Source organism: Cherax quadricarinatus, chromosome 22 (genome assembly GCF_038502225.1).
Source record: "Cherax quadricarinatus isolate ZL_2023a chromosome 22, ASM3850222v1, whole genome shotgun sequence".
Lineage (NCBI taxonomy): Eukaryota > Metazoa > Arthropoda > Malacostraca > Decapoda > Parastacidae > Cherax > Cherax quadricarinatus.
The window spans coordinates 16,941,214-16,961,554 of NC_091313.1; positions in this window are offsets into that span (position 1 = coordinate 16,941,214).

Below are 20,341 nucleotides of genomic sequence, written 5' to 3' on the forward strand. Positions count from 1 at the left end.
TTTCCCTTCCATTAGGAGTTCTCATAATCTGTGGCTTCCCTTGTGTTCTACTATTTTTCCGCTCTTTTAGAATTTGTATCAAAGCCTTGATAATTTTCACGTTCCCCTGCCCTGTCTTGGTCGTCTTGTGTCACGAGGATTGTAAACGACTGATATTATTAATCCTGTATAAGAACATACGAAAGAAGGAGGAGCACTGCAGCAGGCTTACTGGTGCATACTAGGCAAGTCTTTCTCAACCCAAACCCTGTCTCGGTTGAGAAATGGTATGGTGATACCTGCAAGATGTGGAAAATGACAATTCTTCTGGACTGAAGAAGCCATTCGTGGTGAAACGTTTCCTTTATTAAATTCCTGATCTGTACATGTGGCTTTTACCACATCCTCTCTCCATTGTTCTTGCTGTGTAATCACGAGATAGTCATCTGTTTGTGTCTCTTATCAGTAGTGCCGCTCATGATTAGCTGGAGAGGTAGAGAGAGAGTACGCAAGATAGGAGATAGAAATAAGGGCATTGAGCGATGCGTTTTTTCCAAAAATTTTAATGGGTGTGGGGCGGCACCCCTTTAAAAAGTTAGCAATTTTAATGGGTTTCCCCATGTTAAGCAGTAGGAGAGGTGGAAATATGGTAAATAAGAGAGGGGAAGACAAGACAAATTATGAAGGTATAGGTGGAAGATGGAAAGCAAAAAAAAATGAAGGGGAAAATAAATTTAAGGAAAAGAAGCGCTAGGGGGAGTGGGGCGGGGGAGTGGGGGGCGGGGGAGTGGGGCGGGGGAGTGGGGCGGGGGTTTGGGGCGGGGGAGTGGGGCGGGGGAGTGGGGCGGGGGAGGTAAAAGGAGGCGAAAATTAATGGCGGGAGAAGGGGCAGAGGAAGAGATCGGGAGAGGAAGACAGTAAAGAACACGGGAAGAGAACTGAAGAAAAATAAGAGCAAGAAGAGAAGAGAAAGAGGAAGAAATAGGGGAGAGGGAGGGAGAAAGAAATAAAGAGGGGAATGGGGAAGAGAGAAGACAGTAAGGAGATGTAATTGTGAACTAGAAACAAACAGGATGAGAACAGCCGATGAAGAGAGAATATACAAAGGAAAGAAAAAATAAGGATGAGAGAGAGAAAAAGAAGAGAGTGTAGAGGGGATAAAGAGTTATATCTTGCAGATAAAAAAGAGGCTTTATTTGTATTCATGAACTGCAGTCTTTGGGTAGAAATCAAATGCGGCGCTGAATCAGACGAGATTGGATTTGGATATGTCCATTTTGAGGGCTTGGATAATATCTAGGATAGAATATCAAATAGGATTTGGCAGGACTGGATAGGAGGGAAGAAGAAAAGGGTGAATTGAGGAAGGAAGGGAAAGCAGGGGAAGGAAAAGGTGAGGAGGGAAAGGGGGTGAAAGAGGGTAACGCAGAAAGGATGAAATGAAAAAGTTATGGAGTTAATGATATCTAGTGATAATGTTTGTGGTGATATATAGTGAAGGAATGAAGATGGGAGGCAGGAGGAGGGGGAAGGGGTAACTGATGGGATGATGATGGGAGGCAGGAAGAGGGAGTGTGACACATGGGATGAAGATGGGAGGCGGGAAGAGGGGATGTGACAGATGAGATGAAGATGGGAGGCAGGAAGATGGAGTGTGACAGATGGAGAGAAAGAGTGAAGGAGGGGCGGGAAATAAAGGTGACCAGAATAGCAAGAGACTGATAAACAGGACAAACAGGACATACGAAGAGATTAAACAGACAAAGACAGACCAGACATACACACACATAGGATAAAGAAAGAGACAGGTAGGAAATATACGCGCACGCGATGTATACTTGCGGCAAAGAATAACTGATCAGTTAATAACAGAAATGTGTCACCAGCAATAGAAGTTCGCAAGCAACAAAATTCCATCGGCAAAATCTGAACTACACTATTGTTAAAGATCCATCCACTATTACTAGCAGCAAAGTGTCAATAAAAACAATATCATTGTATATCAATAAAAACAATATCATTGTTTATCAATAAAAAAACATTATTATTGTGCTCCATACACAAATATAATTCAGTGAAGTCAACCAAGTCTCGAGTAACCTAGTAAAAAAAAAAACTATGTTAGAAGCAAAGACACTGCGATAGTATTAATAAAGACGCATAGTCAAAAATTCAAGGATAGCAGCTGCAAGCAATAAAAGCGGCTGGCTGTCATCAATAAAGCGCAGCAGTGACGGCAAACAAAAGCGCGCTAGTCGATCTGGATCAAACGGCGCTGCACCCAGAGTTTGTTCCCGAAAATATCCGTATGGATACACACACCCAAGCGATAAATTCTAATAATGGTATGTCCGGCTTTGTATGCCCTTAAGGAAGGCGATACTTACTGAGGTAGTACCAGTGTGTGTATGTATGTGTGTGTGTGTGTGTGTGTGTGTGTGTATGCCCAAGGGAGGGAGGGGGGGGCGGTGAGCCTTTACTCAACATTCCCACTACAGGTACAGCCAGAGGTAAAGTGCAGCCACATACTGATAAGAACGCACCCATGCATGCATGGGTGCGTTCTTACTAGTATGTGGTCGCACTTTACCACTGGCTATACCTGTAGGGGAAATAGAGAGTCAAGGCTCACAGTCCCCCTACCTCACGGACACGAACACACACACACACACACACACACACACACACACACACACACACTTGTTTATGTGTTTGTATCTGGACGTCGGAATTGCAATAACCAGGTATTAACATTGCTAATTTATGAAATGTAATTGTTTTTATAGCACCCATTAAAATCCCTTTATGAATATTACACTTTTAAATTGCCTATTAACACGTTGGATCAGATTAACACATTAATGATAAAATATTTCCTGAATTACCATTCAGGATAATTATACCAACATTTACGTCTCAGGTATCATTGAAATATATCAAGTAAATGTATTTTCCTGGTAAGAGAGGAAAATTCTGACGTCAGAACTGTCTTTCATTAGACAAAATATCTAAGGATGTCAGGTTTAAATGAATATATTTGCATTAGAATGCAAGGAATCCCTGAGGGTCATTTAGGGCCTGTGAAATAAAAAGTAATCAACTAAGAAAGGAGGAAAGACAGCTCCATTTTCATTGATCAAGAGCTCTTTTCCAGTATCAAGACGTCTTCTCATTGAAAGGGAGAGTCTAAAGTAAAACAGGAAATTGAGAAGCTTACATGTTTATATTATGTACACAATACTGCGTTCTTCCAGGAGAACTTTCAAAGACAGAGAAGCACAGCAGCGACTGGAAGATATGCGTTTGTAATTTTCACGTAAATGTATTATTTTTCTAACTTCTCTTTTATTTCGTGGTTGAATTAATGGAAGATACAGATCAACTAAAGAACGGAGGAAAAAGAAACAAATATTTTAATAAGAAAAATTACATTGTATTGCATTATAATTTCAACAAAAATAAAATAATTAGTACAGGTAGTAACTGTGTATGATGAGAGGCAATGTCAACGGGCATGTGCAAAGCTTGCTGTTATTACAGTCGAAGTTTCCAACTGGGTAGAGCTTTGTCAAGTCAAGTGGTAAACGACTGTCGAAGACATCTTGGCTAGTTGAGGCCATTAGTACTCCAACTGTTGTGTCACAAGACCAGGTGGCAAATATTAGAGGTCAGGAACCACAAACTAAGCGGGACTGCTAGACAAACAAGAAACGCAGAAGAGGTTGGAACATCAATCACACCACAAGATATACTCAAACAAAACACGCCAACGACATCCATCTACAGTTCACGACACACAGACTTCAGTTTTTGTTGCCAAGGCAACATTATTTTATTTCAGAACAGTGGAATTTTTTGGTGATTAATGAATTGAATAGGAAAGTGTTAAGCTTACAGTCAATGTATACACACACACACACACACACACACACACACACACACACACACACACACACACACACACACACACACACACACACACACACACACACACACACACACACACACATACATATATATATATATATATATATATATATTATATATATATATTATATATATATATATATATATAAAGCAGTTTTGACAATAATATGAATATTTCCTTTGGTTTATATAAATTAGATCCATTTATAATTAATAGAATTTGGGAAGAATTTAATAATACACTGGACAAATAATTTTTAAATTTTCTTGGGTAGAATAGCTTGGGGGTGAGTTGTGCAAAGGACCTATCCAAGTTGGCTCGCCGCGTGTCACGTGTTTAACCGTTGTGGGATCTGATAGTGAGGTGCTGGCCGGACCGTTTATATAGCTTCCTTGGATGCTTCACTTTCATAGTTCCTTGATAATGTGAGTAGTCACGAAAGCGCTTGGAATTTCTCTATTCTTTCAGAGTGGTTGTTTTGCATATATATATATATATATATATATATATATATATATATATATATATATATATATATATATATATATATATATATATATATAGGGAGGTACCACCTCTAGAACTGTCCTGGGCACCCTTATCTTCAGAGAAAATAATAAACTTGCTTCAGGGAAAACTCGAGGTTCTCCCTAAACTGTTTGAAAATTTTCTCCTACCACCCTCCATATATTCTACATATGCTTTATTTAAAAACAAGATACATTGACAAAATATATTGACAAAAATATAGTATGGAGTAAAACAAGATAGATAACAACTCAGAGCTACATCTCGAATACTTTGTCCAGCTCCCCGGCAATAGGTCACGTGCCCAGAATGCTGAAGGCATTTCCTCTCTGGATCGCAACACTGAGTCTCTGAAAGAGGAAGCTGGTCGCCCTGTGGTCCTTGGTTTCTATGATGAGTTTTTCACCCAGCTCTTTGAGGAACTTTCGTGCACACTTGCCCCATGTTCAAAGGGTTACCGACTCTATTGGGATGAAGTTATTGCAAGGAGGAAGGTTTTCATATTTGCGGGTCTTCTGGGTCTCCCTGTGGCTGGCACCTCCACCCACTTCAGCTACGGAGTATGGCAAGTAGGTGTCTGCCAATGTGGCGGCACAGGTGTAGTCCCAGGCAATCTGCTTTCCATCCTTCCAGGATAGCATTGTGGCTCCATCAGGACGCTTTTGACTTTCGTCAGACCTCTGCACTTGGGGTTCCCGTTGAGCTGGGCAACGGGCTGTGGCAAGGCTTCTCTTTATGATGTCATTGACCTCCTCATGCCTGGCATACTTCCCTTCTGCTGTGTGACACACGAGACCATGAAGTCCGAATTGTTCAGCTGTCGCCCTGCCGCAAATACACCTATGTTTGGTGAGGATGGGGGCAGCTAGGCGACGAACACCACCAATCTGAATGGCCTGTGGGTTGAGTCGAGTGCCCAGGGAAGAATTGGGAGTGTGGTGCCTGCACTGCCAGGAGACGAGCTTTGTCCTTTCCTGAAGCGTTGGTGAGCATTGTGTTTGCGATTTTTTCCATGATCGGTTTGTCCCAGTGGGACTGTTTGTGCTCTTTGGGAGGAGCTGGTCTACTGGAGGAGTCTACAAGGGTGTCCCACCGCATCGCTGCTTCAGTAAACCTGGGGTCTTGAGCTCCTACCACGTCTCTCAAGAGTTAGGGGACGATCTTTTTGATTAATGCACTGGAAGCCAAACACGAAGACAGAAAAACAGGTAAAGCTACATGCTTTGCTTTGGGCACCCCTATACCTCCCAGTCGAACTGAGAGGGTTGTGTGTTCCCATTGCCGATCGTCTAATGACAGGTTTAGTGCCTTCTTAATGGAGGTACAGAGTATCATGGGCACACACACACACAATAATGTATATATATATATATATATATATATATATATATATATATATATATATATATATATATATATATATATATATATATATATATATATATATATTGGTGATCTCTGCAAGTGGCCTGCGAGGTCACCTAACTGTTTGTGACATCTTTCTTAGGGGGTACGTGAAGAGCACCGTTTACGCACCACCACAACCTACAACCTTGGAGGAGTTGAAAATTTCGATCACTAAAGCAGTTCGCATGATAACTCGAGATACACTGCAGAGCGTCGGGACCGAACTGGACTATCGCATCGATGTTTGCCGAGCAGCCAGAGAGGTGCACATTGAGTGCCTTTAATGCTACCCTATACCACATGATACTGAATGAAATTCTGCGTCAGAAGCTACTAACTGTGAAAGATTACAAAAAAGTTACATGTTATACCTGTTTGATATCAGGGAGTGTTTTTGTGACACACACAGACACACTTATACACGTGTTCGTTAATGCAAATATCTAATCAGCCAACTATGTGGCAGCATCCCAATACCTAAGAGCATGCAAACATGGTCAAGAGGTTCAGCTGTTGTTCGGACCGAGCCTCAGAATGGTGAAGAAATGTAATCTAAGTGATTTTGGTCGTGGAATGATTTTCACGCACAGATTTTCACGCACAATGCAGCAGTTCTGTGGGCAAACCTGGAGGTTACCTGGAGGTTATTCCGGGGATCAACGCCCCCGCGGCCCGGTCCATGACCAGGCCTCCCGATGGATTAGGGCCTGATCAACTAGGCTGTTACTGCTGGCCGCACGCAGTCCAACGTACGAGCCACAGCCCGGCTGATCCGGCACTGACTTTAGGTATCTGTCCAGCTCTCTCTTGAAGGCAGCCAGGGGTTTATTGGCAATTCCCCTAATGCTTGATGGGAGGCTGTTGAACAGTCTTGGGCCCCGGACACTTATGGTGTTTTCCCTTAGTGTACCAATGGCGCCTATACTTTTTATTGGGGGCATTTTGCATCGCCTGCCCAGTCTTTTACTTTCGTAGGGAGTGATTTCTGTGTGCAGATTTGGGGCCATTCCTTCCAGGATTTTCCAAGTGTAGATTATGATATATCTCTCCCTCCTGCGTTCCAACGAGTACAAGTCAAGTGCTTCCAAGCGTTCCCAGTAGTTAAGGTGCTTGACAGAACTTATACGTGCAGTAAAGGATCTCTGTACACTCTCTAGATCTGCGATTTCACCTGCTTTGAATGGAGACGTTAATGTACAGCAGTATTCCAGCCTAGAGAGAACAAGTGATTTGAAAAGGATCATCATTGGCTTGGCATCTCTCGTTTTGAACGTTCTCATTATCCATCCTATCATTTTCTTTGCACGTGCGATCGTGGCACTGTTGTGATCCTTGAAAGTGAGATCCTCAGACATTACTACTCCCAGGTTCCTTACATTATTTTTCCGCTCTATTGTATGGCCAGAGTCTGTAGTATACTATGTTCTAGTTATTATCTCCTCCAGTTTTCCATAACGGAGTAGTTGGAATTTGTCCTCATTGAACATCATATTGCTTACCGTTGCCCACTGGAAAACTTTGTTTATATCTTCTTGGAGGTTAACCGCGTCCTCAGCAGATGACAGCCTCATGCAGATCCTAGTATCATCCGCAAAGGATAATACGGTGCTGTGATGTATATCTCTGTCTATGTCTGATATGAGGAAGAGGAATAAGATGGGGGCGAGTACTGTGCCTTGTGGAACAGAGCTCTTCACTATGGCAGCCTCCGATTTAACTCTGTTGACCACTACTCTTTGTGTTCGATTTGTTAGGAAGTTGAAGATCCATCTCCCCACTTTCCCAGTTATTCCTTTAGCACGTATTTTATGGGCTATTACGCCATGATCGCATTTGTCAAATGCTTTTGCAAATTCTGTGTATATTACATCTGCATTCTGATTTTCTTCCAGTGCATCCAAGGCCATATCATAGTGATCCAGTAGTTGTGAGAGGCAGGAGCGACCTGCCCTGAACCCATGTTGCCCTGGATTGTGCAGATTTTGGGAATCCAGGTGATTTGCAATCCTGCTTCTTAGCACTCTTTCAAAGATTTTTATGATGTGGGATGTCAGAGCTATTGGTCTACAGTTCTTAGCTAATGCTTTGCTGCCACGTTTATGGAGTGGGGCTATATCCGTCGTTTTAAGTGACTGTGGAATTTCACCCATGTCCAAGTTCCTCCTCCATAGTGTACTTAGGGCACGCGAGAGGGGTTTCTTGCAGTTCTTAATGAAAACAGAGTTTCACGAGTCTGGGCCCGGGGCTGAGTGCATGGGCATGTTGTCAATGGCTTTTTCGAAATCTATCGGAGTTAGGGTAATGTCGGAAATCTGGCATACATTTATGGAGTTTTGAGGCTCATTCATGAAGAAATCATTTGGGTCTCGTCGATCCTCAGACCGATTAGTGGTTCACTAAACACAGAGTCGTACTGGGATTTCAATATTTCACTCATTTCCTTGTTGTCATCTGTGTAAGTCCCATCCTTTCTGAGTAAGGGCCTGATACTAGATGTGGCATTTGCCTTGTTTTTGGCATATGAAAAGAAATATTTTGGATTTCTTTCAATTTCACTAATAGCTTTAAGCTCCTCCTGTCTCTCCTGGTTCCTGTAAGAGTCATTTAACTTAAGTTCGATAGTTTCCACTTCCCTGGTCAGCGCTTCCTGTCGTGTATCAGATATTCTAGCACTCCTGAGGAGCTCAGTGACTCTTCGTCGTCTTCTGTAGAGGGAGCGTCTTTCTCTCTCCAGTTTACTCCTGCTCTTCTTCTTTCTTAGGGGAATATGCCTAGAACATGCTTCAGCTGCCAGGAAGTTGATCCTTTCAAGGCACTGGTTTGGATCCATGTCATTTAAGAAACCTTCCCAACATGTTTCGTTTAGGACACGGTTTACCTGGTCCCAGGTAAACCATGTTGTTGAAGTTGTATTTTGTGGAGACACCTTCACAGGTACATGCATTCTGCTGATCAGGACCCCTATGCATGTACGTCTGGACTTCGATTAGGTAGTCATCGGAATTAGTTGTTTTTGATATTCTTATGTCTCTTATCAGGTCCTCATTGTTTGTGAAGATAAGGTCAAGTGCGTTTTCTAGTCTTGTTGGCTTCACTATCTGCTGGCTTAAGGTGTGTTTTTCGCAGAGACTTAGTAGCTCATGTGTGTGTGACCTTTCATCTGCGCTACCTCCGGGGATTGTTTCAGCTATAACATTATTTGCTACATTCTTCCATTTTGTATGCCCTAGGTTGAAATCACCAAGGAGTAAGATGTTTGGGGATGGAGCTGGAAGGTTTTCCAGACAGTAATCAATTTTCAATAGCTGTTCCTTGAACTGTTGTGAGGTTGCATCTGGTGGCTTATATATAACCAAAATGACTAGGTTTTTGTTCTCGATCTTTATTGATAGAACTTCAACTACCTCATTTGTGGTGCTCGGCAACTCCGTGCAGATGAGGGACTCTTTGACATACAGGCCAACCCCCCCTTGTTGCCTGTTCATTCTGTCGCATCTAAAAAGGTTGTAACCACTTATCCACATTTCACTGTCAAAGTGATTTTTTGTGTGAGTCTCTGTGAAGGCTGCAAGCATTGCATTAGACTCCTCTAGAAGTCCACTGATAAAAGGTATTTTGTTGTTGGTGGATGGCTTAAGGCCCTGTATATTAGCAAATATGAACGAGGTTGTAATCTGTGTTTGTTGGGGGGATTTTGTTATTGGCATCAATACACAAAAGCGTATTGTTAATAAGAGATGTCAAAGGAGAATGACCAGACTGGTTGAAGCTAAACGAAAGAAATATTAACTCACATAACAATGCATTACAACATTGGTAATCCGAAGAGCATCTCTGAATGCACAACAAGTCGAATCGTGAAGTGGGTGGGATACAGCAGCAAAAAACTACACCGGTTTCCACTCCTGTCAGCTAAGAACAGGAAGCTGAGGCTACATTGGACACATGGTCAACAAAACTGGAAACTGAAGATCAGGAGGAACGAGAGACTGGCAGCAGTAATTTGCAGCTGACAAATCTGCAGCATCTGCGTGATCCTATGTCAGCATGGAATGGGATCTCTGAAGAATGCTTCCAGCATCTGGAGAATCCATGCCAAAATGAATTCAGGCTGTTCTGGAAGCAACGGTGACCCGTACTCAGTACAAGAATGGTATATCTAATAAAGTAGCCAGTGTGTGTGTGTAGATATATATATATATATATATATATATATATATATATATATATATATATATATATATATATATATATATATATATATATATATTATTAATGAAATACTGCTCTGTAAATTTTATTATACACATAAATACTTTCTTTGGTTCCATGAAAAACACAGCGCATCTATTAGCCTATAGTAAACAACGAATTCATTTCTACAAAATTATTATTTAATATTTACAAACACACATTTTTCATATTTTTGCCATTATATTTATAGTATAGCGGAACAATCATATAATATACAAATATTATGATGGTAGGCGCCAAACACCATAGGAATTTTCGTCAGCTATTTTAAATATATCATTTCTCAATTGCTGCACATCTGATTACTGTTCTCGTATCTTGGAAAGTTGTTTTCCTGATTTAGTGCTGTTCTCTCGTCTGGCGATCATCCTCCTCTTCCAAAACTTGCTGTGTAAATCAAAGGAGAGTGACTGGTTGAAGTGCGCCTGACCTTGCGCTCAACTTTGCATCATTTGAACATCAAAACGGTATACATCATTTGCATCATTTGCTTTTCAATGCAGTTCTTTTTCTTTTTTCTTTTCTCTCTCTCTCTTTCTCTCTCTGATCACTAATATCATTATACCTCTCAAAACCGTACTTGTTTTATATTTCTTTATATACTGTGGAGTTGACCACTTTGCTTTTGCTGCGGTTTATTCTGTAATTTATCCTTCTATTACTACTACTACTGCCACGAATTATTATTATCACCGTACTAAGTAAAGGGTTACTTCGAACAAGTGGTGAATAGATATCATAAAAGTCTCCATTAGTACAACGTTTCACCTACTTGTGAGTTCATCAAGTACATAAAACAATAAGAAAAAATTAGATTATATAAAGCATCTGAGGTGGGTAGTCAAGAGTAAATAAACTGAAAAGTTGAAGAGCAGCGCTGAAGGATTACTGGCAGTGCTAGATTTCCTTTTTTGAAAAATAGTTTGAGCTGCCTGTAGGTTACTTGTCACAGGCCACGTCACATGTTGCCTGGTTGTTGATCGATTAGGCTGTTGGTACCTGCCACCCCCAATTCTATATATACAACATAGCCCACATGGGAATCTTTATTGAAGAAACGTTTCGCCACATATTGGCTTTATCAGTTCAATACAAAGTAGAAATGGGTAAGGAGAGGAGAAGTTTGAGGTAATCAGTCCCTCAACCTGGAATCAGTGTGTTCAGTCCATCACTCTTGTTTTTTTTTTCCTACAAGAGTGATGGACTGAACACATTGATTCCAGGTTGAGGGACTGATTACCTCAAACTTCTCCTCTCCTTACCCATTTCTACTTTGTATTGGACTGATGAAGCCACTGTGTGGCGAAACGTTTCTTCAATAAAGATTCCCATGTGTTGCATAAGTGTCTCAATTCTTCAACTTGTCGGATTTCTAAACCATTCATCACAACATAGCCCAGCTGATTAGGAGCTAATTTTAGAAATTTGTCGACTTCCTTTTCGAAGAGAGCCATGGCAGGGGTTTGTTGGTAATATCCCTTATGAATGAAGAGAGGGTTTTGAAAGAGTCGTTATCCCATTACAAACAGAGTTCTCTCGCAGCTTTCATCTTCTCGTCGGAGGTATGTAGTGATTATGTGTGCAGATTTTTTTCCTCATCTCTAAAATGTATAGCTCGAGGAGCTTCAGGCGCCACCTATAATTTAAGTGTTTTACTGAGTTTATACGAGCGGTGAAGATTCTCTGTACATTTTCCAGTTTTTCAACTTGGGCTGCCTTGAAAGGGGCAGTTGCAACACAGCAATATTCCAACCTAGAGAGAATGAGTGTCCAGAAGAGTGTCATCGGTGGTAGGTATCAGTTTTTGAAACTTTTAGTTATCCAGCCTTTTATTTTCTTTGCAGTTGCAATAAAGACATTGCTGTATTCCTAGAACGTGAGACCTGACATTATCACTAATGCAAGTTTAATTCTATTGCAGTTCATTATTATATAGATATTACTATTGTTAGGTTACTTAATTAATACTATGATTGAAATTTTTAATTTGAATATTGCATTTTTTAGTATTTTAATATTTTTCATTACAGTTTTAAAATCTGTTGATGGACGAAGAAGCATCTGAAACGTCAAATAAACTAGATATCCCATGAAGCTGGTATTTATGTCAGCTTTGGTAATTCTTTTTTTACAATGAAGATTCGTTTTCCACCCGGAATCTTAATTAATAATGTATTTTTCAGAATTTTGGTTTAAAATATATGTTAATTAGTAGAAGACTCTAAACACTGAGATTTAATCTTGTTTTCATATAACAGTAATTTGGCTGTGTCCCACACCATGATTTGGGAATGGGTATTGTGTACAAACATGTTGTGAATATTATCCAGTCAGCAGATATGTGTTCCTGAAGGTTTTTGAGAAGACTCCTAGCAGCTTCTCCATTTTAAGCTGATTACATCCACTACAGGGAATGTAAACTGCGTCCTTGGGCCCTGTGTAGGATGAGGAGGTCAACAAGAGCAATATCGGTGCTGTATTTGCATAGTATAGGGGGTCACCGTTGTTGGCTGTGTTGGTGGAAAGTAATACAAATCTTCGTTCAATATTGTTCTTTTTCCTGGCGTTGTTGTGCATCATGTGAGATTAACGCTGCACTGAAAGGTCACGTGGCGAGAGAATGTGGCTGGGGATGTTTTCTGTATAACCTTACTCTTTTTAAGCCGTTACTGAAAGTACTTTCTTAGTTTTAACGTCGTGTTGGGAGAAGTAAATCAGATTGTCTTTTACGTAGATTTATAGTATACAGTACACCTTAGTTTATCCCTTTGTCTGGTCAGCCGTACGTCCCAGAAAAGTCGTCGCCACTCATCCTACCTTGGAAACTCCCCGACAGTGCCTGCTACATCAACAAATTACTTTCATTGAGAGTCATACAACGCCTGAGAAATGGAAGTGATTGATAGTCAGGCGTGATGCGAGGATGGATGATCATCGCAGCACTCACTCCTGAACCCAGATCCCAACCACAAAACACTTCACAGTTCCAGCGGGAAGAAAGGTGAAGTATAATTTTTTTTTAAATGAACAGTAAACAAAGAAAACGAAATAAAATATTTGAAAATAATAAACTAGAGTATAACAAAATAATGCATAAAATAAAGAAAGGTAAATATACAATTACAACAAATATAACTGGGTAAAAAAATAGAAAAGAGTAAATTATTACCTAAAAGTGTCGGAATGTGGCTATATCCAGACAAAAAAAAAAATCCCGACACATTTTTAGGTAAAAAGAATGTGTAGTGCGATTTCCATATCAAAACTGGGGCGCGACCAGGCCCGCTGAGCGGAAGTATTCAATCAGACCTGGACGAGGCCCTTGGCTCGGGGCGCACCATGAACCTCCCCATGGACCAGTGAGCTCTACACACACAGTAGTGTCCAAGTATTGTAGCTGCCACTAAAGAGACGTAGACGGAATATTATCAAGTACTTGAATGTAGTGATGACACATTTCTAGATAAATACATAATGGAGAGTTCTTTAAAAAAATTAACAAAAGTTAAACCTACATTAGAATACGCAAATATGCAAATAAGAAAGTTTGAAAACATGCAAAGTGAGCCCTAATATTGTTATAACGAAAACCTTGAAGCACTGACAATACCAGTGCTTTAAGGCACTGGTCTCTCCGGTGCAGAATGACACAGAGAGTTCATGGAAGGCTACAATAAAATAGACATGAAAAATATTTTAATAACGACAAGAGCGAATAAGACGCAATAATTTCCAACTAAGAAGACAAAAACAATAGTTGCAGAACACAAGTGACTGTCTACGTCCTTGTCTGAATAATGACTTTTCAGTCAAACTTTCAGCTAATAGAATAGCATGCAGAGGGGACAGTGAAAAGCATTTGTTCATAATTGACCGCTGGATTCCCGTAGAAGACGAGGTAGTAAGTCCTATTTAAAAAAATTTTGGTTGGGACACAGAACAGTAAACATAACTTTCTTAGAGAAAGCTAAAGATTTCTTTCAAAACGTGAGTTTTCTGGCGTAACATTGTTTTTGCCATCTAAGCGTAAAATATGAAAGGGGCAGAGTGAGATCGGAATATTGCAGAGATCGAGAGCAAGAGAAACCGTGACAGGTAATAAAGTCACTCGTCAAAAAAGTAGAAGAGTCACAGAGCGAATTTCATAAATTTAAGCTCGGTTAAAATAGGCTAGGTTAAGATAAGCTTAGTTTCTTAGTTGAGATTAGGCTAGGTTAGGATAGAATAAGTTAGGTTAAATAATGGTAGGTTAGGCAAGGTAAGGTTAGGTAAGGTTAGATTAGGTATGGTTATGTAAGGCAAAAATAAAGTTATGTTAGGTAAGGTAAGGTTAGGTTACGTTACGTTAGGAGAGGTTAGGTTAGGCGACACTGAATCCAACTGCAAGCAATCTGTGGCGTTCATACTCTCACCCTTAACTAGATTCGCATGGTACACCATACTCCGTGACACTCATAACAATTTCATCAACTTCCCCATAATGCTAGGATTGTCATCTCAGAAGCTGAGCTAGGTCACAGACGCTGCTCTCATCGCTACTGCCAACACAAAGGAATGATAACCTTCTCGAAAATACTTACCGAAAAACATCTTACCTTAGCGGAATCCTTACCTAAATCTGCCCTCCAGCCCGTCTGTCTACCTAACATGACCTGTTCTCTGTAAATTATGAAAACAAGAGTTAGCTTGCTTATAGTTGGGCATAGTGTCGGTAGACCTAGCCTAACCTTAAGCTAACTTAAACTTACCATAATCTAACCTAATCCCATCTAGCCAACATAATGTAACTGAAATGACCCTGTCTAACGTAATTTAAACAAGCGTAGGGCCAAAACGCCCTTAAGAAAAAAAATAGAGAAAACTCCTCAGACTTAATTAAACCTAATCGGACCTAGCTAATTAAACTTTCCTTAACCTAATAATCTAACCTATACCAAAAAAAAAAACCTACTCAAACTTAAACTGTTGTACTTTGTCCTTCATGACTCTTTTACTTAAGATCTTAGGATGGAGGGTCTTATCTGGGTGGTTTATTTTCTGGTGGATTTTGGTTTCGGGGATTCTGCGCCAAAGGAAGGAAAGGGTCAGGCTGTCCCCGACAAAACTAACCAAACCTAATTATTACGTCTCCTTAGTAAATGCCCTAGTTATTGCAATATATATGTCGTACCGAATAAGTAAAACTTGCGATTTTGGCTTAAATAGCAACGCACTTCTTGCCGAATAGGGCAAGCGAAAATGTGTGTATGCAATAATTTCGCAAAAATAATTTTGAATATAACTCAAAAAATATATTTCACTGTGTTTGATAATTAAATTATTGTGAACTTATATAAAATATATTTAGTTGGATTAGACTAAATTAAAGCGTGTGTGTGTGTGTGTGTGTGTGTGTGTGTGTGTGTGTGTGTGTGTGTCTGTGTGTCTGTGTCTGTGTCTGTGTGTGTGTCTGTGTGTGTCTGTGTATGTGTCTGTGTGTGTCTGTGTGTGTCTGTGTGTGCCTGTGTGTGCCTGTGTGTGTCTGTGCGTGTCTCTGCGTGTCTGTGCCTCTGTGTCTGTGTCTGTGTGTCTTACATACCATTTTCAATCATCTGCTTTACGTTTTCGCCGCAGATGTGCCTAAGTTGAACGGACCTCCTCGTTTGCTGTTAGGTGTTGATGCCCTATATGTATTCACCTGGGGTGGTTCTGTTTTCATACTTTCCTTCTATGTTTTACTTGGCATATGGCTTTTTTTCAATATTTAGAGCGTTACTTTCAAGTCTGTTCGACATACATTTCCTTTACGTTAATCACATCTTATGACTCAATTCATTTTATATCATAAATTCCTCTACCTAGGTCAGCTGCTCGTTAATGTGGGACTGTGGAAGTATTATTGTGGGTGTCACGGCAAATATTACTATGGGTGTCATGGCAAATATTCAGTTTCAGTCCTATATTGTGGTCATTGTTAGGAAATCCCTTTCCAATATCCCATGAATTTAGCTCTGTTCGTAGTGGGAAGATAGATTATATTATCCAACCGTGTAAGAGCTGATTTCACTTTGATTAAGTGCCCTCCAACTGGCTTAATTGTTTTTCTACCAGCTGATGTTAGGATCATTCAAGTAACCACCTACAAATACATAATTGTTATTATGGCTTTAAGCTCGTACAAGACTATCATGTTATCGGTTGCTTTAGGGCTATCAGCAGAGTACGTCTAATGTTAGCAAATTTTTATTATTGTGTTGGTTTTAACTGTTATACGAATCCGTATCTTGTTTATTTATATTGACCGTATTTAGTCTCTAGCAGAAGTAGATGACGACTCCTCTCCTTTGAGAGCCCGCTCTTTGAAAGACAAATTATAGCCATTTGGTAAATATGTTGTGTATTAACTTTCACAACCATGTTTCTGTCAGAGCTCAAAATCTCAGGAATTTCAACGTGTTCATTTGAAAGAGGTTCGTCCGTTTTCGGTATTATACTCCGAGCATCAGCATAGCACACCTTTAGGTGACCCGCATTGACATCTGGCATAATCCTTTCAAATCCGTTGGCAGATTACCTGCTGAGTTTTTAGCCGTGGGATATGTGCAGCACCCAAGAGAATTGGGTGACCTCGTGTGACGGTATTTAACAGGTACGTAAGTACCTGGTAAATACCTGTCGCTGAATGTGTGAGAGAGAGAGAGAGACCGGGGGCGGGAAGGGGAGAGAGAGAGAATATCAAACGATAAGAACCTCCTGTGGATAAATCAAACTCTGTAGGTTTGTGAGTAGAGAAGATTAGACCTGTGCTTGCCAGTGATCTATTTTTATTCACACACACACACACACACACACACACACGTTCGCGTGCGTAAGTCGGGCCCATTTCAGCAATATAGCACCAGCTTCGTAATTCAAGAAATAGGCAACGTTTAAAAGCTATTACGAACAAGAGGTAAAAAGCATTGAGAGGGGAATGAGTAACAAGTGGGGTACCCTAACGCTAAGGACTAAGACCGTTACTGTTTTTCGCAATGGTTAGTTAAGTCGAACACGAAGAAGTGGAAAGTGATGCAAACTGAAGAGTAGACCAGAGACATGATTCAGTCTGGAAGATGACATTATGATATCTCACACGGAGGAAAAGCGGGGAGAGAGCATCACACTTAACATATTGTTAGATGTGCACAAACTGCCTAAAATTAGCAACACATACTATGTTAGGTTATTTAAGGCCTGCCGGAAAGGGACTTAACGAAGAATCTGTTTCAGTTATACACGCTGAATGTACATCGTGTACACAAAGTAATTTTTGCGCTTTCATTTCTACTCCTCACCTCTCCACCTCAGCCTGGTGGAGAGCATGACTATTTATATTCAAAACTGTATCAACATTGGTTGTGCTGTTATATTAGAAATTTAAGCAAATCGTTAATAAGTGGGTTGTTTTCAGTGAGACTGAACTCAGGCTATACAATGTAAGAATGATTTTAAGGACGTGAACGAGAGTAAAGGTCACATTCAGTCGTAGACTCGGGTTGGGTAATGGTTATTTTATACCACGTCCAAGGCAGATATAAGCAATTATAAAAGTTTCCAATAAACCAATGTTCGAATCAATTTGAGAGAGGTTAAATCTGCTTCAATTAGGAGAATTTACGTTCTGACTCCATGGCGGTGTCAGAGTTGACTTAAATTTTTGAGCCCCGAGCACTATATCCGGAATGTTTAATACCAGTCAGTCAATTATGAAAGATAGAATCTCAATCGCATGTCGATTTTGCCCAAAGCGTTAAAGATTCAAATTTAGTTCCATTACTATTTTTTTTTTATGAACCAAAAATAACCCTTACAGCTTCGACGAACTTGGGGTGACAGGCATCGTTTGGTAACGCAAATATCTGTAATTGTTTTTCCTGTAGTATAGATTGTGATGAGCTACTGGATCATCACAAACCATCACAGGCACCACTACCACATTTACAACCACAATGACACTCGCCGCCATTACCCCACCCATCACCATTACATTCCCTATCATGACAGCTACGATCATATCCAGCTCCTCGCACCATTATTGTCATCGTACACCAAATACCCACACACACATCCACTACACCTGTCCACCACTACCATATTTCACAGCCACAGTTACCATTTTACCGTCACTAAACCTCCCCCCCCACACACCCACACACACAAAACTGCATATACTTTCGGAACCTAATAAAATAGACCTAACACCCACTTTCTCCATCTGCTGAACAGTCACACCACTATTCACACTACCACACTATTCACACTACCACACTATTCACACTACCACACTATTCACACTACCACACTATTCACACTACCACACTATTCACCAAAGCACCACCAGCAACCACTACACCTACATAAACCACAACACCATATCCACCAACGCAACACCACAAACCAACACCACACCACCACTACACTTCCATAAACCATCACATCACCATATTTACTAACAGACCACCTAGACACCACCATCATAACGACCACTCCTGAATAACCTACCACTCCACCAGAAACCAACTCCACACCATTATCACAACCACACCTCCATAAACCACCACCACGCCATATTTTCCACCACCACTCTCAAAAACAATCACTGCGCCACCATATCCTCCACCCCACCAAGAATATCTCTATTACATTTACCCTTATTCCCCTTCTCTTTACTTTCACTACCCTTGAAGAATGTGTTTTGAGGCTGAACAAGTTCTTTATCCAAGGAATTAGAGCTACCCTTCCTTTCCTTGAAATAAATATTATTACTTACCATTCCCCAGGTGGTCTATGACCCTTACGGTTTTAGCACTTCCCCGTGAACATTAGAAAAAAAATGTTATTACAACACCCTATTATTATACCCGCGCCCACTTCACCTCACCACCATTACTCCCACGCCCACTGCACCCCACCACTTATCACCACCACGCCCCTACGAAGACGTATAACAACCCGTCCTACTCCCGTCACAAAAGAATATCTCTATGTTCCGTTGATTGGATCATAAACTTGTTTTTTTTATGGTTGAGTGACGAGCAAGCTGCCAGCTGTGGATTTATGAAGGAGCTCGTAAATCTGTCTTGTGATGTCCCTTCTGTTTCCTGCCCTACCATAACCTTTGCAACACCCCTTCCTTCTTCCCACCTCTTCGCCCTTTATTCACATCTCTCTCTCTCTCTCTCTCTCTCTCTCCCCTCGAACACACTTTTCTCCTACGTTTTGTCTTCATAGCCCATTTCTCTTTCTCTCCCTTGCACTATTTTGCCTACATCCTTCTTTCTTTATTTACCTCCCTGCTGATGGCACTTGCTACAGAAATAAGCTTAGAAGTGAAAAAATAAGGGCTAAATGTTTCGACTCCAAATGCGAGAAAGAGGTGCTCCTGTCTGAGTGTCGTGACTGTTTAGCAGTAATGTCGTGCGAAGTTTCAACAATATACTGTAGATCGATCCCTAAAGGTCAGAAAGTATTGGTCAAGATGTTCGCAGGTAGCGAGAGGCGATAATAACAATGAATCGAATCCAACATAACGCCAAGAGTACAACCGAGGACGTGCTCGCACGCGAGTGTGCTTGCATGTGAGTGTGTTACTCATTCGTATTCGCCCTGTTAGTTTTCAGGATTCGAATTATGGCTCTCTCTCACGTTTTTACTGATACTTTCTGGCCTTCAGGGTTCGATCCTACATACCCTTGAAACCATGTATGTGTGCTATTACGGTTAAGTTCTACATTCGTCAGTTTACTTCGCTCCACTTACTATTTAGGATTTTTTTTTACAGAGACTTGAGTGACTTAACTGGTATATTCTGTATGTCCCCCTGACTTGTACTCGCATCTTAGCTAGCAGTGTATTGCGAACACAGGTGTAGTCTTGTGGTCTACACACCTGGATGTAGATCGATAATCAAGGTAGAAACGACGGACGAGCGAAAGGCAGCAGAGTAAATTTTTCCATTTCCTTCACCAAACAGCAAGCAATAAGGTGTCCAGTATATACAGAGGATATGTTCAGAAAGGTAAATTGCGAGCAAGAAATATGGTGAGAACCGTCATCGACCAGACTTGGGGGTAAGTCTGCCAGTGTTGATTCACGAGTGTCCAATATCGCTTCACAACTTTTGCTGGGTTCCTTGTCATTGGCTGGTTGAACCAAGGTGCTAGCATAACGAGCGGGCCCTTGCCCATTATACCCTTAGTATCTGGTACGCTGGTCGCGAGGGCATGT